Below are 22,691 nucleotides of genomic sequence, written 5' to 3' on the forward strand. Positions count from 1 at the left end.
TGAACTGCCATACCACCTGCTGGCCTCTAGGCTGTATTTCAGTGAGGATAGAAACCGTGTTTCCTTCGCGCAGGGCATAGGACACAGAGGTGTTTCTCTATAAATACTGGCACAATGTTCACTTTCAACTAATGTGGTAACCTTCAGTGCTAATGGGCAGGGAAGTGATGAGAATTTAGAACAGCTTTTATTATTGTTATTATGTTGCATGCAATTGCACTTTCAATTCTAGAACTCTGTTTGTGTTTCATGATGCAACTGAAGCTCAAGTAGAAGGACCATCCCCATGGTACAGTGGCTAAGAGAGCCCAGTCCCATGGCTGTTCTCAATTTGAAACCTTGAACCACACACAGGACCATGTAAGCATGTCCAGGATCCTGGTGGGAAGGGGAAATAGACAAGAATTGATTTCACCTCCGATTTTGCGGGTATTTTCTCTGTCTCTCTCTCTCTCTCTTGCAAGTGCACATGGAGACTGACAACAAAGAAAAAAGTTCAAGTAGGAGACTAAAATAGATAATTCAAGCAATTGGGGGCATCGAAGGCATTTTACCTCAATTATATCTCAGTTTACATTTGGAAATCAATGTTGTTATATACTAAATTAGAATTTACCATGCAAAGTTTATTAACATATGGCAACTAGAGGTTTGGATTATATTTAGAAAAGAAAAATACTGTCGTAACCAGTTCTTTTTTAATGCTATGTTTGATGACTTTAATTCTTACACGCACTTGAAGAAGAGGTTTCTCTCACTTCTCTGCATCCCATGCCTTCAAAATTGTTAGAATACCATTTTATGTGCCTATTTTAGGAGGCTGGGTTTATTTAAACATGAGGTTGTGTGCGATTGACAGTCATTTTTGGTGTAAACATAGCTGTAGGACATGGAGGAGCATAATACGAAACCCAAAACGTAAAATAAAAGGAGACAACAAATTGTGCAAAATGAACTCGGAGAAACACATTTAATTAAAAGGAAAAGTAATTAGACAAACTGTGTGATTGATCAGCAACCCAGTGGTCTTGCTTTTGTTGAGTATGTTACTCAGTGAGGGCAAATCCGAACAACAGCAATTTCTTATGCTGTCAGCCAGGTTTTAGAATGTTTTACATTTGTCATTTTTAATACTTAGTAAGTCCTAGGAAAGACCCTTGTTAGTCTCACTTTACAAGGGTGAAGAATCAGCTATAGAGGGTAGTTGGCTGGATTAGCTCTTGGGCTTACTCTCTTCTTTAATTTTTTTTTTTCTTTTCATTTGCCAGAGGGCAGGTTTTCTGGTCAGAGACAGAGGACAGAGAGAGGGGCAGGGAGAAAGTATTTTCTCATGGGGGTTGATCAGACCACAGTCCCTTCTCTTCCACTTCTCCATTATGTCAGGATTAGGGATTTGAATGAATACCTGCTGGGACTGAAGCTTGAACTGAGAGGACAGCCATGTGAGATCCAATGACCTTACCCACTAGGCCATGGGGCAAGCCCAAACTTACTCTCTTAACCACAGATCTGTTTCTTTTCATTGCAGTGATCTCCTGGTAAGATCAATGTTTAGTGTTTCAATTCTCGGTTTACATGCATCACTGTCAATCTATTCACTGAAGTTATTTCATTAAATTACTCATTGCAATTTCTTTGTGGTTATTTGAATTTGGTTCACCAGGCAACAAATAAATCAAAATGTTACATGTTCTGATCCTTTGGGATTACTTATGAATAGCTGAATCTGAGATAGTCATCATCTATCATATGTATGATTTTCTAAATTGTGTTTCTGTTTTCTAATATCTTCTAAGCGGTTCTGTATTGTCTTAGGAATGGCTCCATTACAAATTGCATAGTGTTATAGCATTGTTAAAATCCTTTCTAACTGGAAGAGTTTGTGTTCTGGTCTTCCATGGTGGTGGGAGAGGGAATTGAATCTAGTTAACCATTGTCTTGACATCAAGACTGTCCAAATTGAAAGCCCTTATTTTTGCAAATAAACATGAAGCCAGTATAGTTAATATTTAGTAGCATTACATATAAGTCTGGCTTTCTGTTTTGCTGATTAACTTAGTTATTAACTTTCTAAATATATTTAAGGATGACTACTATTTCTTTGTCATACAATCATGGCACTTAATTGCATTGTCAACCTAAGATAAAAACTGAGGCAACGTATGTAGAGCAAAAGGAATTTATTCAGGCTAAGTTTGAGGACTGTAGTTCAATAAGAAGCCTGCATGGACATACTCAGGTTGCCCGAACATGTGCACTGAGGTCTTATCAACATAGGCAAATTTTAAAAGCAAAAACCACCAGCAGTTGTAGAAGGGGAGAATGACGGAGGACTTTATATCAGTTGTTAAGAGACAATTATCCTTGGCTACCAGGGTTAACAACAACAGTGGGGTCAGTCCAAGGTTAGATAGGCAGTCTCTGGGAAGATGTCTTTATAGAATTAGTCCTTCTGTCTGGTTGCAGTGATCTTTGTGTGAGACTGTCATTCTGGTAGAGTTCTTTAAATAATGGTTCTTATAACTGGGTGTACTAGCATGAAAGGGTTCCCTTGTGGCCTTCTCCACTTGTTTCAGTCAGGGTGTAACACAACGGACTCCATTTTGATTCCTACAAATGTTCACTGCACTAAGTATTTAAGTCAAACATTCAGTATTATATGTAAAAGAAAAAAATGCATATGTTAAGGATAAGAGAGAAAAAAAAGTAGCTCGTCTAAATGCAAATACATAGTAGTATAATAATTACAAATTTAATCTTCTCAAAGCTATCAGGAGTCCAAAACTTAATATATACCAAGTGTCCGCACTCTATGACTGAAACTAGTTGACTAAAGGATATAGAAACACAGTATATAGTTGTAAATACCAGATATAGTGTGTGTGAAAGAGGAGGGTCTGAGGAAGGACATTTAGAAGAAAAATAGGAAGGCAAAGCATTAATGGCACAAAGAAATGTGGTATTATCTGTTGAAGATATTTTGTTGTTTTATCAACTGTACTAGGGAGAAATGTTCACCTGTTGAAATATCCATTTCATAAGCCAAATAATAATGTGATTGAACGTATAAAAGTAAATGAAATGAAAAAATAAAAAAAATTAAAAAAGTTTCTATCTCAAAATTATGAACTACCTCATTTGAGAGTTCATTTTATGCCACATTTATATGAACTTGTAAAAAGTACTACTCTATCAGTACATTTGTAATATCAACCTTTTATGTTACTTTCCTATTAATATTACTATTTAAAACATAATTTTGCCTGTGTTTCTAAGGTGCTTTTCCCCAAAAGATATAATAAGCAAAGATACACATTTTCTGCAAATATTATAGCAAATTACAACATTTGCTTTCTTATTTACTTATGTTAGAATAATTTTGATCTTTTAAGTGAGTATTTTTAAACTTTTAAGCATATTACTTATAAAACTATTTCTATGATTTCCCATGATAGCATTTAGAGATATTTCTAAGGACCAAGTCACAAAGACGCTTGATTTTATATGTTAACATGTAAAGATGTTTTACTGAAATGTTCTGAAAATTTTCAAATGAAAATTTAAATGGAAAAAAAAAATGCCAGAAACTCAAGAGCACATAGTTTGTAAAGCATCGGAATCAATATAGTTTACAAATACTTGAGATGGTATCTGTGACACTCCCTGAGATCAGAAGTGGCTGTGAGATGCGGGTAAAAACGCCAGCAGTGACACAGAGGGGCTCTTCATCACGTTGCATGCACTTTGGCTAGAGAAGAACGAAAAAGAAAACCCACTTGGGTTTGAAGCCCAACCTTTTATAATAGTCCCTGTGTCGTTGAAGTGGACAACATTACTGTGTTTCAGATGAAAAGTTGTACTTTATTTCTCAATAAGCGAAGGAGATCTATTCCAGTCTATTCTGTTGCTAATAACCTAAACATTCAAGTCTGGATAACTGAGGAGACTGGAAGCTTCCTTGGCTCATGATTTTGGAGGCTCGGAAGTCCAAAGTCATGGTACTGACACTTGGTGAGGGTTACCCTCCTCCAACAGCGTGGAGGACAGGAGAGAGTATAGATCACGTCTCCAGATCCATGCATTGTATGTCTTATTCCCTCTCCTTATAAATCCACCAGTCTACTTAGTCATGGAGACCCCACCCTGATGACTAACCAAATGTCCTACATACCCTTCAACACTGTTATTGGAATAAATAACTTTTTTTGAGAAGTTTTTGCCTGAGGATGTATGCACTTGCCAGAGAGAGAGAGAGAGAGAGAGAGAGACAGTGAGAGGGAAAGTGAGAAATCGCCCTCCAAGGGAGATGGCCACACCACTATCCTTTCTCCTCACTTCTCCTCCTGGTTTAAGGGCACACACCCATACGTGCGCTGTTGTGATTTTGAAGTCTCTGAGTCTGGGACTCAAATCCCAGTCGCCATGTCAAAGTCCAGTGACATAACTGATACACCATCTGAAGGCCCTCAAATAACTTTCTAATACCTTCACAATACAACCAAATTCCAACACACAGATTTGTTTGTACTGTGAATTTGAATTACACATTCAAAGTATAGCAGTATCCAGTATACAATACACTGGACAAAAGTTAACAAAGCCTCTTCTTTATAAAGAGAAAGAAGAAAAGCAAGAGAAGGAAGGAAGGAAAGAAAAAAGGAATGAACAAAGCAAGGACAAATTTGGAAAGCTCTAGAATTCCCTACAAAATAAATCCTTGGCTTAATCTCCAAGACTTCCATACATAAAATATATATCTTCTACTTCCTTTCATCAATCCTCATTTTTGCTAAATTAACTGTTGCATTTAGTACTTTTTCATAACGTACATTTTCTTGAGGAACCAAAACTTAGACCGGTCTTTCTTGATAAATGGAGATTCTATTTTCATTGTTTCCCAGCATAAACAACAGGGAGACATCTTCATTTTTGTGTTTTAACCAAGATTTTATCTGTCAGAAAATCCCATCTGATGTATGTGCAAAGTGTATTTATGCTCCAACTTTTTTTTTGTCTTTTATGTTTATCATTGTCTCCAACCTGCTCTTTCTCTAAGACTTTTAATAGCTTAATAGTCTTTCCTCTTGATCCTTGAGCAGTCAGTATTTTCTGTTTAAAATATATGAGTGACTTATGTTTTTACATACTTTCATGTCACAATTTTTAGACCACTCTTTGGTCACTCTGTAAATATTGGTTGATTAGTGACTCTATGCACACTTTTACACTATTGCACTATCGCTGGTTAAATCCAGTACGGATTTTAGTTACATCCTCCACTATATGCTCAGTTCTTTAAAACTGGACAATTCTGATATTCTATTATATATTGCTTATCACAAATCTTCCCACCATGGTAAGCACACATACCCTTCTTGTTTAAGGAAATAAAAATCTATATTTTTAATTACTAAAGGAAACCTGAGGGGATGTATTATTTTCTAAATATACTTATATTTAATTAAAATTATATATATATATATTTCACTAGTCCTGTATGATCGATATTTTTATACACAGCATGTTTTGAAAATACTAATGAAAAATTATTGAAATATGTAAAGACTAATGACTTAAGGGTCTAACCATATTAAAAATCAATTTAGCAAGACTTTGTTATATTTCCTTCATTTCTTAATGGGTTTTGGGTGTATGCTTTAGTTAATGGATAGGTATGTTAAGTACTAATTTCTCATACAACAGTTATTTTGTTGGCAATATGAAAATTTTTTTTATCACCTGTGGAACAATTCCATGATGAAACTATACTAGACTTCATGAGTTATGTGAACAAAATGAACTTCTGTGATAGATGATTTTACAATTGCTTGACTTTTAAATTGCTTTTACAAACCATTCCACAAACATCAGTAAAATAGAAAGATAAGGATGTAATAGCTAATTGATTACAAACATTAGTGAAAATAAATCAGCATTGATTATCTAAGTTAAATACAGTACACATCTTTAACTGAGACTGAGAACTTTTTAAAATCATTTTTTGTTAAATTTACAGTCAGGAGGATATTGCCATTTTTCTTTCCCACCCTATGTGCTTGGTTTAGTGCAGGGCGATTTACATACATTATCATGCTTATGTCACATAACAAATATATGAAACCATGATAGTTATCAGCATTTTGCAAATTTAGAAAGTACAATTTAGAGACATCAAGTGTCTTCCATAAGGCTACTATGCAGAGAGAGAATCTAGGATTAAACTCTGTTTCCTAGAATTTCAAAAACTATACTGCCTAGGGGCCAGCAGTTAGCGTAATGTCTATGATGCTGAACTCCCATGCAGCAGAGCGTGGTTCGAGTCCCGGACCTGGTGACTTAAATTCACGCTGGGCACGCGTGCGTGCGTGCCCAAGATCCAGAGAGGAGAATGGAAGAGAAGGGATTACAGCGTGACCATCCCCCTAGGGGGTGGTTTCTCGCGAGTGAACGCGTCCAATAGCAAAAACTGCAAAACAAAACAAACAAACAAACAAACAAACAAACCACTATTCTGCCTATAGGTAATAATGAACAGATATGGGTCTTAAATGCCTACAATTGAATATTTTAAGACATATATTGAGTGGTCAGGAAAGTCAGGATATATTTTTCTGTTTTTGAAGTTAAAAAATGCATCTTGACTTTCCTGACAACCTAGCACAAGCTTGATTAAAAATGAATAGTTCATGGGCCAGCGGGTGGCATGGTGGTCCCACATGGCTGAATGTGGCTCCAGGTCCAGACCCAGTGGACTGAAAACCACACCAGGTTTGTGTGCATGCACGCCTAAAAGCCCAAGAGGAGACTGGAGGAGAAGGAACTGTGGCATGGCCATCCTCTCTTGGGGGAGGCGTGATTTTTCATTTTCCCTTTCTCTCTCTCTCTCTCTCTCTCTCTCTCTGTTTCTCTGTAATGAGCATATAGGCTCTATCTAAAAGGAAAAATGAAAAAAAAAAATAGTTCACCTAACAACCTTGCTGGTTGTAAGACAATTCCTCTAGAACGTTCTCATGAAAATTCTCATGTTTGGAAGTGTAACTGAGCACGAGTCCAACTGCTGCACTCTGAAGGCCCTCACTTTTTGAGCCGAGGTCAACCTCCATTAGACCACTCCCAGCCTATCACGTGGCCTGGAGCAAGGAGCTTGGCCTGGAAGAGATGGGACCCTGCTGAGACTGACACTGTCCATAAACTGCATGATAATATTCCTCTCCTCACTTCATCAGTCAGGGTCAGATGTGTCCTCCCTTCCTTCGTCAGAATCCATCACATTTTCCTCATGTTTGCTTTCTCTAATAAAATCCTTACACACTTCATTTTATTTTTGCACTTGCTTCTGGGGGTACCCAGACTAACACATGAGCCATTCGCCTAACACAGTAATTCCTGACTCTGGTCAGTTCCCTTTCCTGACCTCACTTGACTTCCCTATCTCCACATGTCCAATGTGTATCCCTACATCAAACCTAAGCATTCAAATAAATTCTTTTTTTGGTGTTCTTCAGGCCAATACTATACCACCTCCCTTGTAGTCTTCTAATAATTTATATGTACCACTCTAATTGAATTTTTACTTAATACCTTGTCCTAAAGATATGTGGGTCATTTGTCATTTCTATTCATTTAAATGAAAAAAAAAAAAGGTTCATTCTTCTATAACTCACAGTGCCTAGTAAAATGCCTTACAATGTTGTCATTCAGGAATTGTTTTTTAATTCAGAGGTCCATGGCCAAATGCAGCAGGTTGCCTGCTTTTATAAAGCAGTATTGGAGCCCAGTCACACCTACTTACTTACATAGTATCTGTGACTGTTTTCTCATTATAGCAGTAGAGTTGAGCATGGTCGACTTTCATTATTTACCGTAGTTATATTCTGTAAAATCCCCACAGAGAATGAATTTATAAACACTGAATTATTTATCCTAGAAGATATATAAGATTGGGTTTTTGGGAGCCTCTGGTTATACATTCTCATCAACTGATTGATACAGAATGTTGCTTTAAGTTTGTTTCTGTGTGAAGTCAACTTATTTAATATATGTTGTTGACTCATTTGCATTGAACTCATAGACAGTGGGACTATCACTCATTCTCATGGCATAAAGAAGCTCATCTGACACATGTGCTTTCTCTGTGAGGTGCACCATGGCTTGTCTTTGCTTAGGAACACCAGACAGCATTTCCTGCTAAGATTGGAGGCATTTTAAATAGCAGAATCACTAATGCAAAGCACATCAATGCCAAAAATATGGCACTAAATAGGCAGTGAAAAGAAAACTGTTAACAATATGAGAGTTCAAATGAAAATGCAGAATATTGATTTGTTCGACCTCAGTTGGGCATACGAAGGTGGTTCATGGAAAATAGAACTACAAGAGAGATTTTTTTTTTTTTTTTTGGTGCTAAACATTTTGAAATTCATGCATACTATTGTCATAATATGCATTTTCCAAAAACTTTTGAAGAACCTTGTATGCATGTTGAACAACTCAAGGCTTTTGCTGCTATGCTTATATCTGTGAGTGACTGCAAAATGGGCAAATATTGATTTAAAAATAAATTTCAATGAGTAAATGGATCCATAAATGCAAAATTGGTGAGCAACAATGATTGATTGTGGTTGCACCTGAAGCCTTACAGCCTGCAAAGCTAAAATAGTGACCTTTTGACCTATGCAGAAAAAGTTTGACAATTTCTGGAATAACTTTAAAAGAATCCAAGTTGAAAAAAATGTTAGGGGGAGTTTGAGGTTGTTCAAGAAAACTATATTGAGTCAAATGTAAAAGTTATTATACAAGTGTTATGATCTCTTTGAAGCCCCAATTTCTATTCTTTAGATATATACAGAGAAGTGGGCTTACTGGATCATATGGTAGTTCTATTTCAATTTTTTGAGGAACTTCCACCTGTTTCGCAAAGAGACGACATCATTTTGGATTCCCACCAACAATGTGCAAACATTCCAGTTTATTTAAATCTTTGCCAATATTCATCTGTCTTTTGATAATACTCATCCTGACAAGGGTGAGGTAAAATCTCATTGTGATTGGGATTTGCACTTCTCTGTTGATTAGTAATTCTGAGCATCAGAGAGAGATTAGTGTTCCTATGTTCATTGCATCACTACTCACAACACTGCCAATTGAGAAGCAACCCAAGTGTTTGTTAACAGATGAGTGGATAAAGAAAATGTGCAAATATTAACATCAATATTAATGTACATGTTGCAATACTGCTTACCTTGTCAAAATAAGGAAACTCTATAATGATAGGGATGAACCCAAGGTCATTGTGCTAAGGGAATTGAGACTGCCACAAAACCAAAATCAGAACCAGAAAACAACTACTGCATTATTCCTGTTATGCTATTTTATTTTATAATTTATTTTTTCCATATGATCTGTGCAATTTTCAGAGATAGAAATGGGGGGGGGTAAAGAAAGCATCTTTCCCCCATGGGGAATGACCACACCGCAATGCCTCCTCTTCTATTGTTCTTTTAGGATTTTGGGCACCCAGCGTATCTTTTGGGCTGCCAGGTCCAGGACTTGAACCATGGAGTTTGTCTGGTGGGATCCTTACGTCTTAATCACACCCCATCTGCCGGCCTCATAATTTCTTATTTACATTTAGCTGTTACAAATCTTTCTGAGATGTAACATGGATTTTCAATGTATGCATGCAATGTGGGACAATCAAATTAAAGATACCACCATATTCATCATTTTCAACAAGAAACACCACTTTGTGATGTGCATTGTTAAGCTTTGTTCCAGTATCACCTAATTCCAGTCAGAATGGCTAAGATCAAAACCAGGAGTTAAAGCTACAAAACTGGGATCTATTTCCTGAAGACACAGAAGAACAAAAAATATCATGAGTAATACTTCACATTGATCTAATCAATAAATTACTTTATTCTGCTATTTATATGAGGTATCTACTTATATGATATATCCATAATCATCAAATTCATAGAATCAAAGAGTGGAATAATGGAAAATGGAAAATTATCTGTTGATAATAATGTGTATGGTGGGACCATCAGATGGCATGGTGGTTAAGGTGCTGGACACTCCCATGTGGCCAACCACAGTTCGAGTCCCGGACCTGGTGGCTTGATTTCTTGCTTTCCTTCTCTCCCTCTCTCTCTCTCTCTCTCTCTCTCTCTCTCTGCTCAAATTAAAATATTGTGAATGGATAAATAAAAAATTAAATAAATATTTCTTTTAAAAATAATGTGTATGGTAACGTCTTTGATGGGACTGATATGCAGTGTATTCATGCTGGGAAGATTCATTTCATATGCTGCGGAGATAAAAAAGAATAAGAAAAAATATCAGAAGAAAGAAACTAAGGAAAGAAGGTTGAATACAGAATACTTAGTGTTGAGTGAAAAATATATTGAAAGATACACACTGTATGCCTCCACTCCGTTTGTACTGATTGTCTGCACTCTATGGCAGAGGTTAAGATCTGAAGATGTGATGGTGGAGAGAATAGGTGTGGATGCTTGGATGCTAGAGACTGTAAGGGGGGAGAGTGGGTGGTAGGGAATGGGTGGTGGAGGGTGGGTGTGAGGTGCAAGGGGAGGAAACATCTGGCAGACAGGAAACTGTAAAGTTCTCTGTTGAAAAAAATGCATATATTGTACACATCATGCTGGGAACTTTATGTAAAATGAGAAATTAATAAAAATAAATAATTTTTAAAAAGATAAAAAAGAAAGTCACTGTAGTCTTTAACAATAATATATTAGGAAGTTATTCCTTTTGTAACATATACTATATATTATAAAAAAGTTATGGTCATTAATTACCCATTGAAATAAGTCAAGAATGGCTTTTATTTTTTTTTTATCACAGCCTTAAGTTCCACCTTGGCAAGATATTAATTTAGAATGATTCACCCAGGAGTTACAAGTAAGTATAGCAATAAATGTACTTACCTGATCTAATTCAGGAACTTGTCAAAACTATAAGTCATCATTACTCTGTATAAGTCATTTGACATAATTTGTAGTCTTCATTTGGACTTTGAATGATTAAAAATACGTTTTCCAACATGGTGGGTAAGATTTTCAAAAGTGTAACAGAAAGAATGCATCTAGGTTTAACATTGTTTGAATATATAGCTCTAATGATATAAGTAAAAATATTTGACTACTTTCTCTAGCTTTTTTTTGTTAAGTAAACAGATGTCTAAACCAAATCACATTAAATAAATAAAATTACAAAGATTCGTCATATTTAATCCATGCTCCTATAGACCTTGTTCAGAACAGTCTCTGTTTTCCATATAATTTCAATTCTGATATACGAATGAATCTTCAAAACAGTTTAAATCACTAGGAGAATATTTCTGTTCATTAGACATAGGATGTACATTCTCAGCCTTTTAAAATTATTATTAAGAAAAGGTCTTATTTTGAAAAGAAGTCTTTAATTGATTTTTTCAGTCTCTTTTTAAAATTAGGACATAGAATCAACATTTAAAATGTGTTATACATTGACTCAGTTATTTTTCTATTTTTCATAATAATAAACCAAATCATTTATAAAAAAAAAAAGTTTAAAAGTTTAGTGGTAATCGAAGATAAATGTAAGAGAGTAGAAGCGAGGCAGAAGCACCTCCATCTTTGAACTGGACCTTATACTCACTTCCTCCTTTTGCTGAGTGATTAATAGCCTTACTGTGTTCACTAGCCTGAAAGCTTTTTGTTTAGATGTCCTTAACACTGTAAGTACCAGTTACCAGATCCCTGCCTGGAGCCATGGGGACCCTTAAAAAAAGGTCCGGAGAGTGCCCTTAGATATGATTGACCTGCTTGATTCAGCTTCTGTAACTGCTTTCCTATAGAAACCCAACTCCCTTTCCTCTTCACCCCTCCTCATTTTCCATTGTAATTCAGAAATGATTGTGATTCTTGCCTTTATAAGCACCCCTCTCCTTTCACTTGAGGCTGCAGAGTCCTTTTTTTTTTTCTATTTTTCTTTTTTTTAGAGAGGTTTTTTATTTTATTTTATTTTATTTTTTTTGCAATAGGGCGCATGCACTCACCAGACAGACAGAGAGAGACAGAGAGACAGAAGGTGAAAAATCATCCCCCAGGGGGGATGGCCATGCCACAATCCTTTCTCCTCTGTTCTCTTCTTGGGATCTTGGGCACTCATGCACACGTACCCGGCGTGAGTTTAAGCCACCGGGTCTGACACGCGAACTGTGGTCGACCACATGGGAGTCCAGCGATGTAGACATTATGCTAACTGCTGGTCCTGGGCTGTGGAGTCTTTCAGAGACAAGAGTCCTCCTATAAGGTGCCAGCAATAAACTCCAATCATTTTGTCTGACTGTTTTCTTATTTCTCATTGATTTGCCTACAACAGTAGAATAAAAATAATATATTGATTAGGTCAGTGCGATGCATGATGCATGACATTTTATGTCTTGAGGAAACAGGTGCCAAAAGTTTCTGTAGCCTTAAATACTGGTTTTGATGTCTGCTCTCTGTCAGAATTGTAGCAGGCATCTCTGAAGGCTTGCTTGCATGTGACAGCATAGGTGTTCAGAAATGTTTCTGGGCTTGCTTCTTCATCATCTAAACCTTGTTTATCTGAACGTTTCAGGTGTTCCCAAGACCTTCACTGAGACAAGGTGGCCTCATTCTGCTATTATACACAGCTATATACAGTGTGCTTTCCACCATTTCTTCATTATTTACCATAATGTTGTGGCATTGAGACTACAATGTCAATCAGATCCCCTCCTTTTAAAACTAGATACAGAATTTGCTACAATTTCTGTCCTATTATTTTATATGTAAAACGACCGACTCTTGTTGTTCAAACTATAGCAATTACTCATGCACTTTCTTTTATACAACCAAGCTGCTTTACCTGCCATCTGTGTAGATGCATAATTGCATCTGGAAGGTAATTAAAAGCATTTGGCCCAGTATAAATTTTAACTTATCCTTGCTGGTTTTGCTGTGGGTTTGAAATTCACTAGAGTATTTCTGCAGAATTGCTCTGAATGATTTTTCCAATATTTTACTCACCTGCTGTCAAAAAATAATGAAATGCTATTAAATTCAGGAAAGGAAAAAATGCAAAAAATTGTAGGGATTGAAGATTTGTACTTCTGTTCCACCAACAAAAAAAGGATTAGAAATGAAAAAAAAAATGTTGAGAGTTGCATAGAGTGAGTACATACAGAGAGAAAAATAAAAGAAAACATAATTCTGAAATCAAAAGCTCTTTAGATAAGTCTGACATATACTATATTTGAGCATCTCTAAAAATCAAAACTCAATACCATTTTCAGGTCATTCAACAGCTCTCATCATTGAAAAACTACAAAACATACAGCCAACTCATCTTGGACAAAGGGTACCAGTCAATCCAGTGGGAAAAGGGAAACCTCTTTAGCAAATAGTGTTGGAAAAACTGGGTATCCACCTGTAGAAAGATTAATCTGAACCCCTATATGTCACTATTAACAAGAATCAACTCAAAGTCGATCAAAGATCTAAACCTAAGACTGCAAACTATAAGACTACTGGTGGAAAAAATGGGGAACCTCTGGGAGACACTGGGGTAGGCAAAGACTACCCCAGTGTCTTAAGCAAGACCCCTAAAGCACAGGCAATAATCACCCAAATAGACAGGTAGGGTTACATCAGATTAAGGAGTTTCTGCACAGTCAAGGACATAGTAATTAGCGTGAATCGACAACCTTTGGAACGGAGAGAATTTTTGTTAATTGTGCCTCACATAAGGGACTGATAACCAGAATACACAGAGAACTCAAGCAGCTTACCCAGAAGAAAATGATTAATTCAACTAAAAGATGAGAAAATGAGCTGAATAAACAACTCTCTAAGGAAGATACATGAACAGCCAAAAAGCATAAGAGAAAATGCTAAACATCCCTTATTGTAAGGGAGGTGCAGATCAAAACCCCAATGAGATACCACCCAACCCCAGGCAGAATGGTAAAGAAAAAAAACAGATAATGATAAGTGCTGAAGGGGATGTGGTGAAAGGGAAATACTCCTACACTGTGAGTGGGAATGTAAATTGGTCCGGCCACTGTGGAGAATGATATGGAGGTTCCTCAAAGATCTTCAAATAGAGCTACCATATGATCCAGCAATTCCACTTTTGGGTATCTACCCAAAGGACAGGAGAGCACTCAATCGGTAAAACACTGGCACATCTATATTCACTGCAGCCTTATTCACAAATGCTAAGACATGGAACCAACCCAAATGTCCACTAACAGATGAGTGGATTGAAAAATTGTGGCACATATACTCCATGGAATACTATTCAGCCATAAAAAAACAAGGCCCTGGAATTTGACAGAAAGTGAACAAATATGAAAGATTTGTTGCTGAGTGAAGCAAGTCAGGCTACGAAAGAGAGACATTGCATGTCTCCACTTAACAGATACCGACTGTCTGCACTCTATGGTAGGGATGGAAAGACTGGGAACATAAAAAATATTAAAAATTGTAATGGACACTAGAGTGTGAGAGGGGAAGAGCATAGGAAATTTGGGGAGAAATGGAGAGGTAAGACACTTGTGGGACACAGATAAGGTTTGTTATCTTTTTTTGTTTTTTTTTTGGGGGGGAGAGGTTTTTGCTATAGGGTTTGTGCACTTGCCAGACAGACAGAGACAGAGAGACAGAAAGCGAGAAATCACCCCCCAGGGGGGATGACCACTCCACAATCCCTTCTTCATTCTCCTCTCGGGATCTTGGGCATGCAGGCACACACGCCTGGCGTGAGTTTAAGCCACCATGTCTGGGACTCAAACCGCAGTTGACTACATGGGAGTCCAGTGACAGAGCCATTACTCTAACTGCTGGTCCCAAGTTTATTATCTATTAACGAAGATGTTCATGGGCTGGACTGAGGTGTATATCATGCTGGGTAAAGTCTCTTCACAATGTAAATGACCTATAGCAATTTAATGTATGAATAATAATAATAAATATATAAATAATAATAAATATATAAAGAAAGAAAAAAGAAAAACTATAAACCCATTCTAAAATAATTAGTGCTGCTGAAATTCACTTTGTCTTGTCTACTATAGTTCCACAATAAAAATTATTACGAAGACTTCCTTTTTCTTTCTTCTTTGCTTCTTTTTTTCTTTCCATTTGCTATAAGGTATGTACATTCATTGGAGAGAGAAAGAGAGCGAGAAAAAAACAACCAATATTATTACCATATTTCAATAAAAGTACAGACTTTATTGTTAACATCAGGGTTTTAAAATATTATTTATTTTCTACCATGAATGAGTTAGAGAGAGAGAGAGAGGAAATCAGAGGCTGAAAGGCACCCGTAGCAGGGTCCCATGCCAGGATCCACACTCTGCTGAAGGCAGCCCTAGGCCATGAGCATGTGCATCCATACCATGATCAGGGAGGTCTGTGGACCCTCACTCTGAACTTTTCTACATGGGTCAACCCCACAGAGCACTCTATAACCACTGGCCCACCATCCTGCCCCCAGACAGATTTTCAGCAGCAGTTCTTTTATCTCCCAGAAAGTGAACTAACTCTTCACATACTTCAGAAAACAATAGGGGAAGCAAGGACTTCCATGTTTAAAAGATGAAATATAACTTTCAAATGAGGCCAGCAGGTGACATAAAGTTTGGGCAGCTGAATCCCACATGGCGGACTGAATGGTTTGAGTCCTAAACCCAACAGCCTGGGATTCACACCAGGTACATGTGCGTGCATGCCCAAAATCCTGAGAGGAGAATGGAGAAGGGATTAAGGGGTTATGGCATGGCTATCTCTCCTGGGGAATTATTTCTATCCCCCCCACCTCCCCTCCACGTCTTTCTCTCTCTCTGGCAAGCACACGTGCCCTGTAGCAAACTTAAACAAAATTTTAAATTAAATGATTTTATAAATAAATCAATATTATCGCCATGTAAAAATGTTGTATCTTAACTGGATAATGATATTTACATAATCAGAATGGCTAGAAAGACATTAATATGAGGATGAGTAGTAAAATGAAATATGCAGTCAATTCTATAACTAAATACACATGACAATGGAGATGAAGTATAATTATGAAAAATGTGAAGAAAAGTATATGTACAAAATGACTTTTAGTGGACCAGAAGGTGACGTGGTAGTTAAGGTGCTTAACTTCCACATGGTCGACTACAGTTCGAGACCCAGATTGGGTGGCTTGAAACTCGTGCTGTGGGCACATGCATGCTTTCCAAAAATCCCAGGAGAGAATGAAGGAGAAGGGATTGTGGTATGGCCATCCCTCTTGGGGGAGAGCTTTCTTACTTTTCCACTCACTGTCTCTCTCATGAGCACAGGCCCTATAACAAAAAAAAAAAACTTAAAAAATAAGTTTTTGTAATCAAATTTATGTTCGTAATGCTATATTGTTATTTTTAAACTGCTGTTCTGTAATGTTATAATATGCAAATTAATTATTATGAGATATTCTAATTCTATCATCTCCTGGGTCTTTGAGGACTAAGATTTTTAATGTGGAAGAAAAGATACACAGATGGAACAGAGAAGAGATTAAGCAACAAAACTCTGTAGACTTTATTTGAATTTAAAATATCAGTATGAAGGCACAAAAGTATTTTATCTTAAAAAAATTATAAATATACATTTCCTGGATCTTTTGGAAGAAGAAAAAGCTGAGTAATCCAGGAGTAATGAGTCTCTGTGTTATCTATGTTACGGCCTTGCAGTATCATTCGTCTCCAACAGAAGCCAGGGGTTGTTGAATAAATGTTTGATTCCTTGGTCTGTGGCTGGCATAAAAGATGTCTACACTACTTTGTATAAAATACAGCCAAAATTATGAAAAAAAAAACTTATGATAAAAAGACTTAAGATTTTACTTGAAGAGGTTAGTATGGGCTAAAATGGGGTAAATCAAGCTCCAGTAAGGATAATAATTGCAATGAATGAAACCTAATACATAGGTTTATATCTGTGAGTTTATAGTGATGTTAAAAATAATTGCCTAGGGAGCTGAATGGTAATGCTGTGGTAACACCCAATGTTCTGCAAGACTGACCCACCTGTGTAGGTTCTGGGGTCCTGTTTGGAGACAACCTGAATGTACCAGGCATGCCCATGTCCATAAGCTGAGGCTGACTACAGCAGAGGGGTGGATTGTGGTGCTGAGAACCTGTTGGAAGTCCTGTCTCTGTCTCTCTCTCCCTTTATCTCTCTCATTCATGGAAGACATACATAAATAAAATTAAGAATACTGCTTTTTTTTGAAAATTATTATAATGAACAATAAATAAAAACTGGTGAACAAGTAAAATGGATCACTCCTTTATTTTGCCTTTGCTGTGTGAACAGTGTCTAGGAAACTAAGACATAGATGAAGGGCCAGTGTCTCTTTCCTAAAGTACTCCAGCTAAGTGTCAACAACAAATCAGACAACCTACAATAAGACTATTCAATCCCTAGCGAATGAATGAATCTGGGAATTCATCAACACTAACTTACAACACACACAAAGGAGACAATCAAAAGTTAGTAGTCTCTAGTTAGTAGACCACCATCTACAGTTCTGTCAAAGGGATCAAATCTGAGTCTAGCCAAGCCTCTGGATCCAGTTTCCAAGTTTCAGGAATATACAGGAAGCAGAACCAGCCGAGCTGCACCCGGAGTGTACAGTTGGCTAGTGATAGTATTCAGGTCAAACGCCCTAGGTTTTCCAGCAGAAAAATTGTAAGGAAACGAAAATAGGTAGTAGGAAAGCACACAGAATGAATGAGATCGATGAGATAATCAATTGTGAAAAACGATTAAGACCGTATTGTCCAGGGACACACACTTAAAACAATTAAGACCGTATTGTCCAGGGACACACACTTAGATGATGATGCTAAAGAAATGCAGGGAAGGGACCAGCAGTTAGCATAATGGCTATGTCGCTGGACTCCCATGTAGTTGACCATGGTTTGCATCCCGGACCCTGTGGCTTAAACTCGTGCCAGGCGCATGTGTGTGTGCGCCCAAGATCCCAAGAGGAGAATAGAGGAGAAGGGATTGCGGCGTGGCCATTCCCCTTGGGTGATTTCTCGCTCTCTGTCTGTCTGTCTGTCTCTGTCTGTGAGCGCACGTGCCCTATAGCAAAAAGCTCTTCAAAAAAAAAAAAAAGAAAGAAAGAAATGCAGGGAAGAAAGAGGTGATCATGAAATGAGGATGGCGGCAACTTATAGGAAGAAATGGGCTTGTGATTGGGATGAGGCACCAGGAGGGGCAGATAATTCTGGTCTTCAGTTCATGATGACTCATACTTGTAAGGCAATTTGAATTGATTTCTAGATATGCTTTATGATGTATGTTTGTTCTAACGAAGCTGCACCGGTGAGGGCAGTGACAGACATTTGCTCCGCTGTTCGGTGGACTGGGACTGCTGGCTGGCCCAGCTGCTTTCCCTGGTGGCCAACAACCCTTTCAGAGTGGCAGGCCATGGAGGAAGAAGCCTCTGGAGAGCCTCAGCTCACATCAAACCGAGGTCAGGCAGAACCTAATCATCTGGGCATGCTCTCGTGAGCACCTGCAGTTCCTCCTGTCTCCACTTATACCATCTTTTGTGTGTGTTGTGTTGGTGCCAGAGGCGGGTTGGGGCAGTGTGCAGGGTTAGCTGAGAGAAGGTTCTCATCCATCACTGTCAGTGCTACACCTCCTAGACTCATCCTGCAGACCAACTTCAGGCAGACTTTCCCCCAATATATGTCCTTCACTCATCCTAGGAGATACAAATAATTCCTACTCTCTATGGGGTTTTGGTTTTTGCTTATTCTAACGCAATTTATGTAGACCGAAGGACTATGTGTGTTTGTGTGCGTGTGCTCATGAGTGAATGAGCTCTCATCTTTAGCTAACTTCTTCCCAGTTCACTACAGAAAACAAGATCCAGCTCTTGCCTTTTGCTGATGTGATAATAAATAAGCTAAACCAGGCCCAAAAAGGCTGGTTTCAAGATTTCAAAGAACAGTTACTCAGACTTACCTTACGATGTTTTCTCCTGGACTTTCTAACAAGTCAACAACACCTGTAATGTAAAGGATTTATTACTAAAGAAAGAAATGAAAGAAGGGAGAGCTGTCCTCTCTCCACCCCACTCTCCATGCCCCCCACTGCCTCACCAAGTTTCTCCCTACGTTTGCAGTTGATTGCAGTCAACAGAGACCAACTCACTGGACTGGAGCAGGAAAGGACTGTGGGTTCACTGACTTCTACCCCACCGAACTGGACCAGGGGCTAGGGTAGCACTCACAGTGCTCTGTTATAGCAAGCTGGAGAGTTCTGAATCACTGCACCAGTAGGTCCTAGTACACAGTTGTGTTAGTCACTCACTGCTCTAATGAAACGTGGAGAGTGATGCTTCTTCCAGGAAGCGCAGTTAGCAAATGGGTGAGAACCAAGGCACACCTGGTTCTCATTCTGACTTCAGACTCCATGTGACCATTCTCCTCTGTACTCTCCTTTCAGAACAACTTTATTTTCCACTCCACCTACTCAGATTTCATTCATTCTCTAATTCTAGCTCAAGAATGTCCTTCAAAATTCTTACAGTGCACTTAAATTTCTCCTTTCTCTGAGTTGCTATTGTGTCTTTAGAATATACCATGGGGTTATTTTTAAGTGTGAATTCTCAACTACACCGCTGCTGGCTTGTAAACAGGCATGTTCCTTTTCTTTTTAAGAATTTTTAAAAATTTATTTTCATGTGAACAGAGAGAGACAGAGTGAGAGAGAGAGAGAGAGAGAGAGAGAGAGAGAAAGTGAGAAAGCAAGTTGCCAGGCCTGGGACTCAAACCACAGTTGGCTAGGAGGAGTTTAGCACCCTTAACGACCATGTCACCCGCCAACCCCAAACAAGCCTATTCTTAAGGCTAGAGTCATGTTTTTGTCTTTCTTGAAGAGTTGAGTTCTGTACTACAGAATTGAGAGTTTAACATAATTGGTAGATGAGCAAATATATTTTACCTCTTTTACATCTTCTGTAGAGACTAACAACAAAAGAAAATACCTACTAGGATTTAAAAAGAGACAATTAATCTGTTGACTCAATCTATTAAAATATGTCTAGCCTTCTTCCTCTTCTCTTAAGGTTTACATTAATGCTAAATATTTAGTGTTCTTAATAGGCAAATCACAACTTTTATAGTTTGCATTTATTATCTCAACTAATATTTAAAACCATTCTAGGGCCAGCTGTTGGCATGGTGGTTATGGGGGCCAGATCCCAGATAAGCATACATCATTGGGAGGGGCTTTTTTTCTGAAAAGCATATTGATCAGTCGGCAAAGGAAAAAATAATTCCTATAATTCCTATTAACTATTAACTCTAACAGGCCCTCCACATTTCTATAAAATATAACTATTTATCTAATCATTTATGCAGATCTAATTTTTAAAAAATTTGTGGCCCACATCATTACCACAGACAGCTTGGATATCTATCAAATATGATTCCAACTTTTCAACTATTCACTGAATGGCCATATATTTGATAAATTAGTATTCCAAAGATAAATTTTTGTTTTGTTTTGTTTTTTGGAGTGGTTTTTGCTTTAGGGCATATGTACTCACCAAAAAGACAGAGAGAGACAGAGAGACAGAAAGCGAGAAATCACCCCCCCCCCCGGGGGGGTGGCCACACACCAAAACCCTCCCCACAGACAGCTTGGATATCTATCAAATATGATTCCAACTTTTCAACTATTCACTGAATGGCCATATATTTGATAAATTAGTATTCCAAAGATAAATTTTTGTTTTGTTTTGTTTTTTGGAGTGGTTTTTGCTTTAGGGCATATGTACTCACCAAAAAGACAGAGAAAGACAGAGAGACAGAAAGCGAGAAATCACCCCCCCCCCAGGGGGGATGGCCACACCACAATCCCTTCTCCTCCATTCTCCTCTCTGGATCTTGGGCACGCACGCATACGCGCCTAGCCTGAGTTTAAGCCTCTGCTTCGGGACTGGCTGGAGCTCAGAGTGGATGCAGCAGGAACACCCTGCTGGGTCTGCCTTTCTTCCTTCTTTTTCCTTCTGTCTCTCCTTTTCCTTCTTTCTCTCTCTTTCTTTCTCCCTCTTTATTTCTTTTTTCTTTCTCTCTTTCTTTTTTTTCTTCCTTCTGTCTCTCATGGAAGCAATGAATAAATAAGTTTTAAAAAGAAGAGCTTTTACAAAGTCTTATAAAACTACAAAGTGTACTTTTTTAGGTATGGCAAAGAAGAAAAATATACATACTTTTCTATTGGAAATGTTATTTCTGTAAATCAAAAGAAATCTATACCAAGTAAATTTTAATATTAGTAGTTTTGGTGTTTTGATTACCTATCATAAACCAGCAGCCAGGCCAATTGAGCTTTATTTTTTTTTGCCTTAATCAAAATTTTGCTTCATTTTCTGTAAACCTCCTTGAGCTTCAGTAACTTATTAAATATAATTATATCATTCTGTCAAAACTCTGACAACCCATCCCAGAACATTTTTCAAAAGATTTTTCTGACCCCAAATTTAATAGAGCTTATTTAAGAGCTCATTCCATTTTCTTCCTTCCGTGAGAGAGAAATGGGCTGAACTAACATTCCATTTGTCTCCCTTAATCATTTTGAGATCACTGAGAATAGGAAATAGACTGAGAAAAGGCTACAAAGAACTTTTGGGCATTTTTGCAACTGGACATCTTGGATGTTGCAAGGCAAATGGGCCTGAGAAGCTAAGCTGCATGCTGTGGAGTTTCAGTGACCTAAATTCAGTCTGAAGAGGTAAGAAACATGCTCAGCTCAGCGACCTTGTCTTTATCACCACTTGCCTCTCAGGTACACTCACATCTCATGACAGTAATCTTCCGACTTAATGCATTTTATACTTCATATGGCATGCAGCCTAATAGAACATCAAACATGACAAGTAGGAAACTCCGAGGGAAACATGTAAGTATCGACCAATATGCTAAAGAAATACATTTTTTTAAGAAAGACTTTTTTTTTTAAATTAAAATTGAAAACTGTGGGGAGAAAGAGCAGGATCTAGAGTAAGAATAAATGAAGACAATGAGTATGCAAATATATTTTTAAAAAAGATAGGAGATTGGGCCAACTGCATAACCTGGTGAGGAAGGCAGCTGAATCCTCCATGGCCAGTTTGAACCCCAGACCGACAGCTTGAGAAACACACTCCGCACATTTGAATGCATGCTCAAAATCCCAAAAGAATGGAGAAATGAAAGAAAAGAGGTTGCGGCATGACCACGCCTTATGGGAGTAACTTTCCTCTCCTCTGCTCGCTCTCTGGAAAACACACATGTCTTTAAGCAAAAAATGAAAAAAAAAAAAGAAAGTATAAGGTATAAATGATAAGATATAAAGGTGCAAGCAAGGAAAAATTATGCTATAGCCAACATCAGATTCATGAACTGGCCAAAGTGGATGTGGTTTCAGAAGTACTGGGCTAGGAAAAAACGCCAACAAAAAAATTAATATGCCCAGGCCAGCTAGTGGTGTAGTGGTTAGGGCAGCTGAATCCAATATGGCTGACTGCACAGTTCAAGTCCTGGACCCTTGAAAAACATGGCAACCTCACGTGCATGTGTGCTCAAAATCACAAAGGAGAAATGGAAGAGGAGGGATCGTGGTGTG

General features: G+C 37.8%; 1 long non-coding RNA gene across 1 annotated transcript; it reads left to right on the forward strand.

Annotated features, from left to right (window-relative positions):
* Window positions 1-284: 284 nt before the first annotated feature.
* LOC102485252 (uncharacterized) lies at window positions 285-12,774 on the forward strand. The gene is made up of 3 exons (XR_336310.1): window positions 285-360; window positions 10,867-10,923; window positions 12,628-12,774. It is a non-coding gene; the product is annotated as an uncharacterized LOC102485252 (long non-coding RNA).
* Window positions 12,775-22,691: the final 9,917 nt, after the last annotated feature.

The sequence above is a fragment of the Tupaia chinensis genome, unplaced genomic scaffold (genome assembly GCF_000334495.1).
Source record: "Tupaia chinensis unplaced genomic scaffold, TupChi_1.0 Scaffold000702_1, whole genome shotgun sequence".
NCBI classification, from domain to species: domain Eukaryota; kingdom Metazoa; phylum Chordata; class Mammalia; order Scandentia; family Tupaiidae; genus Tupaia; species Tupaia belangeri.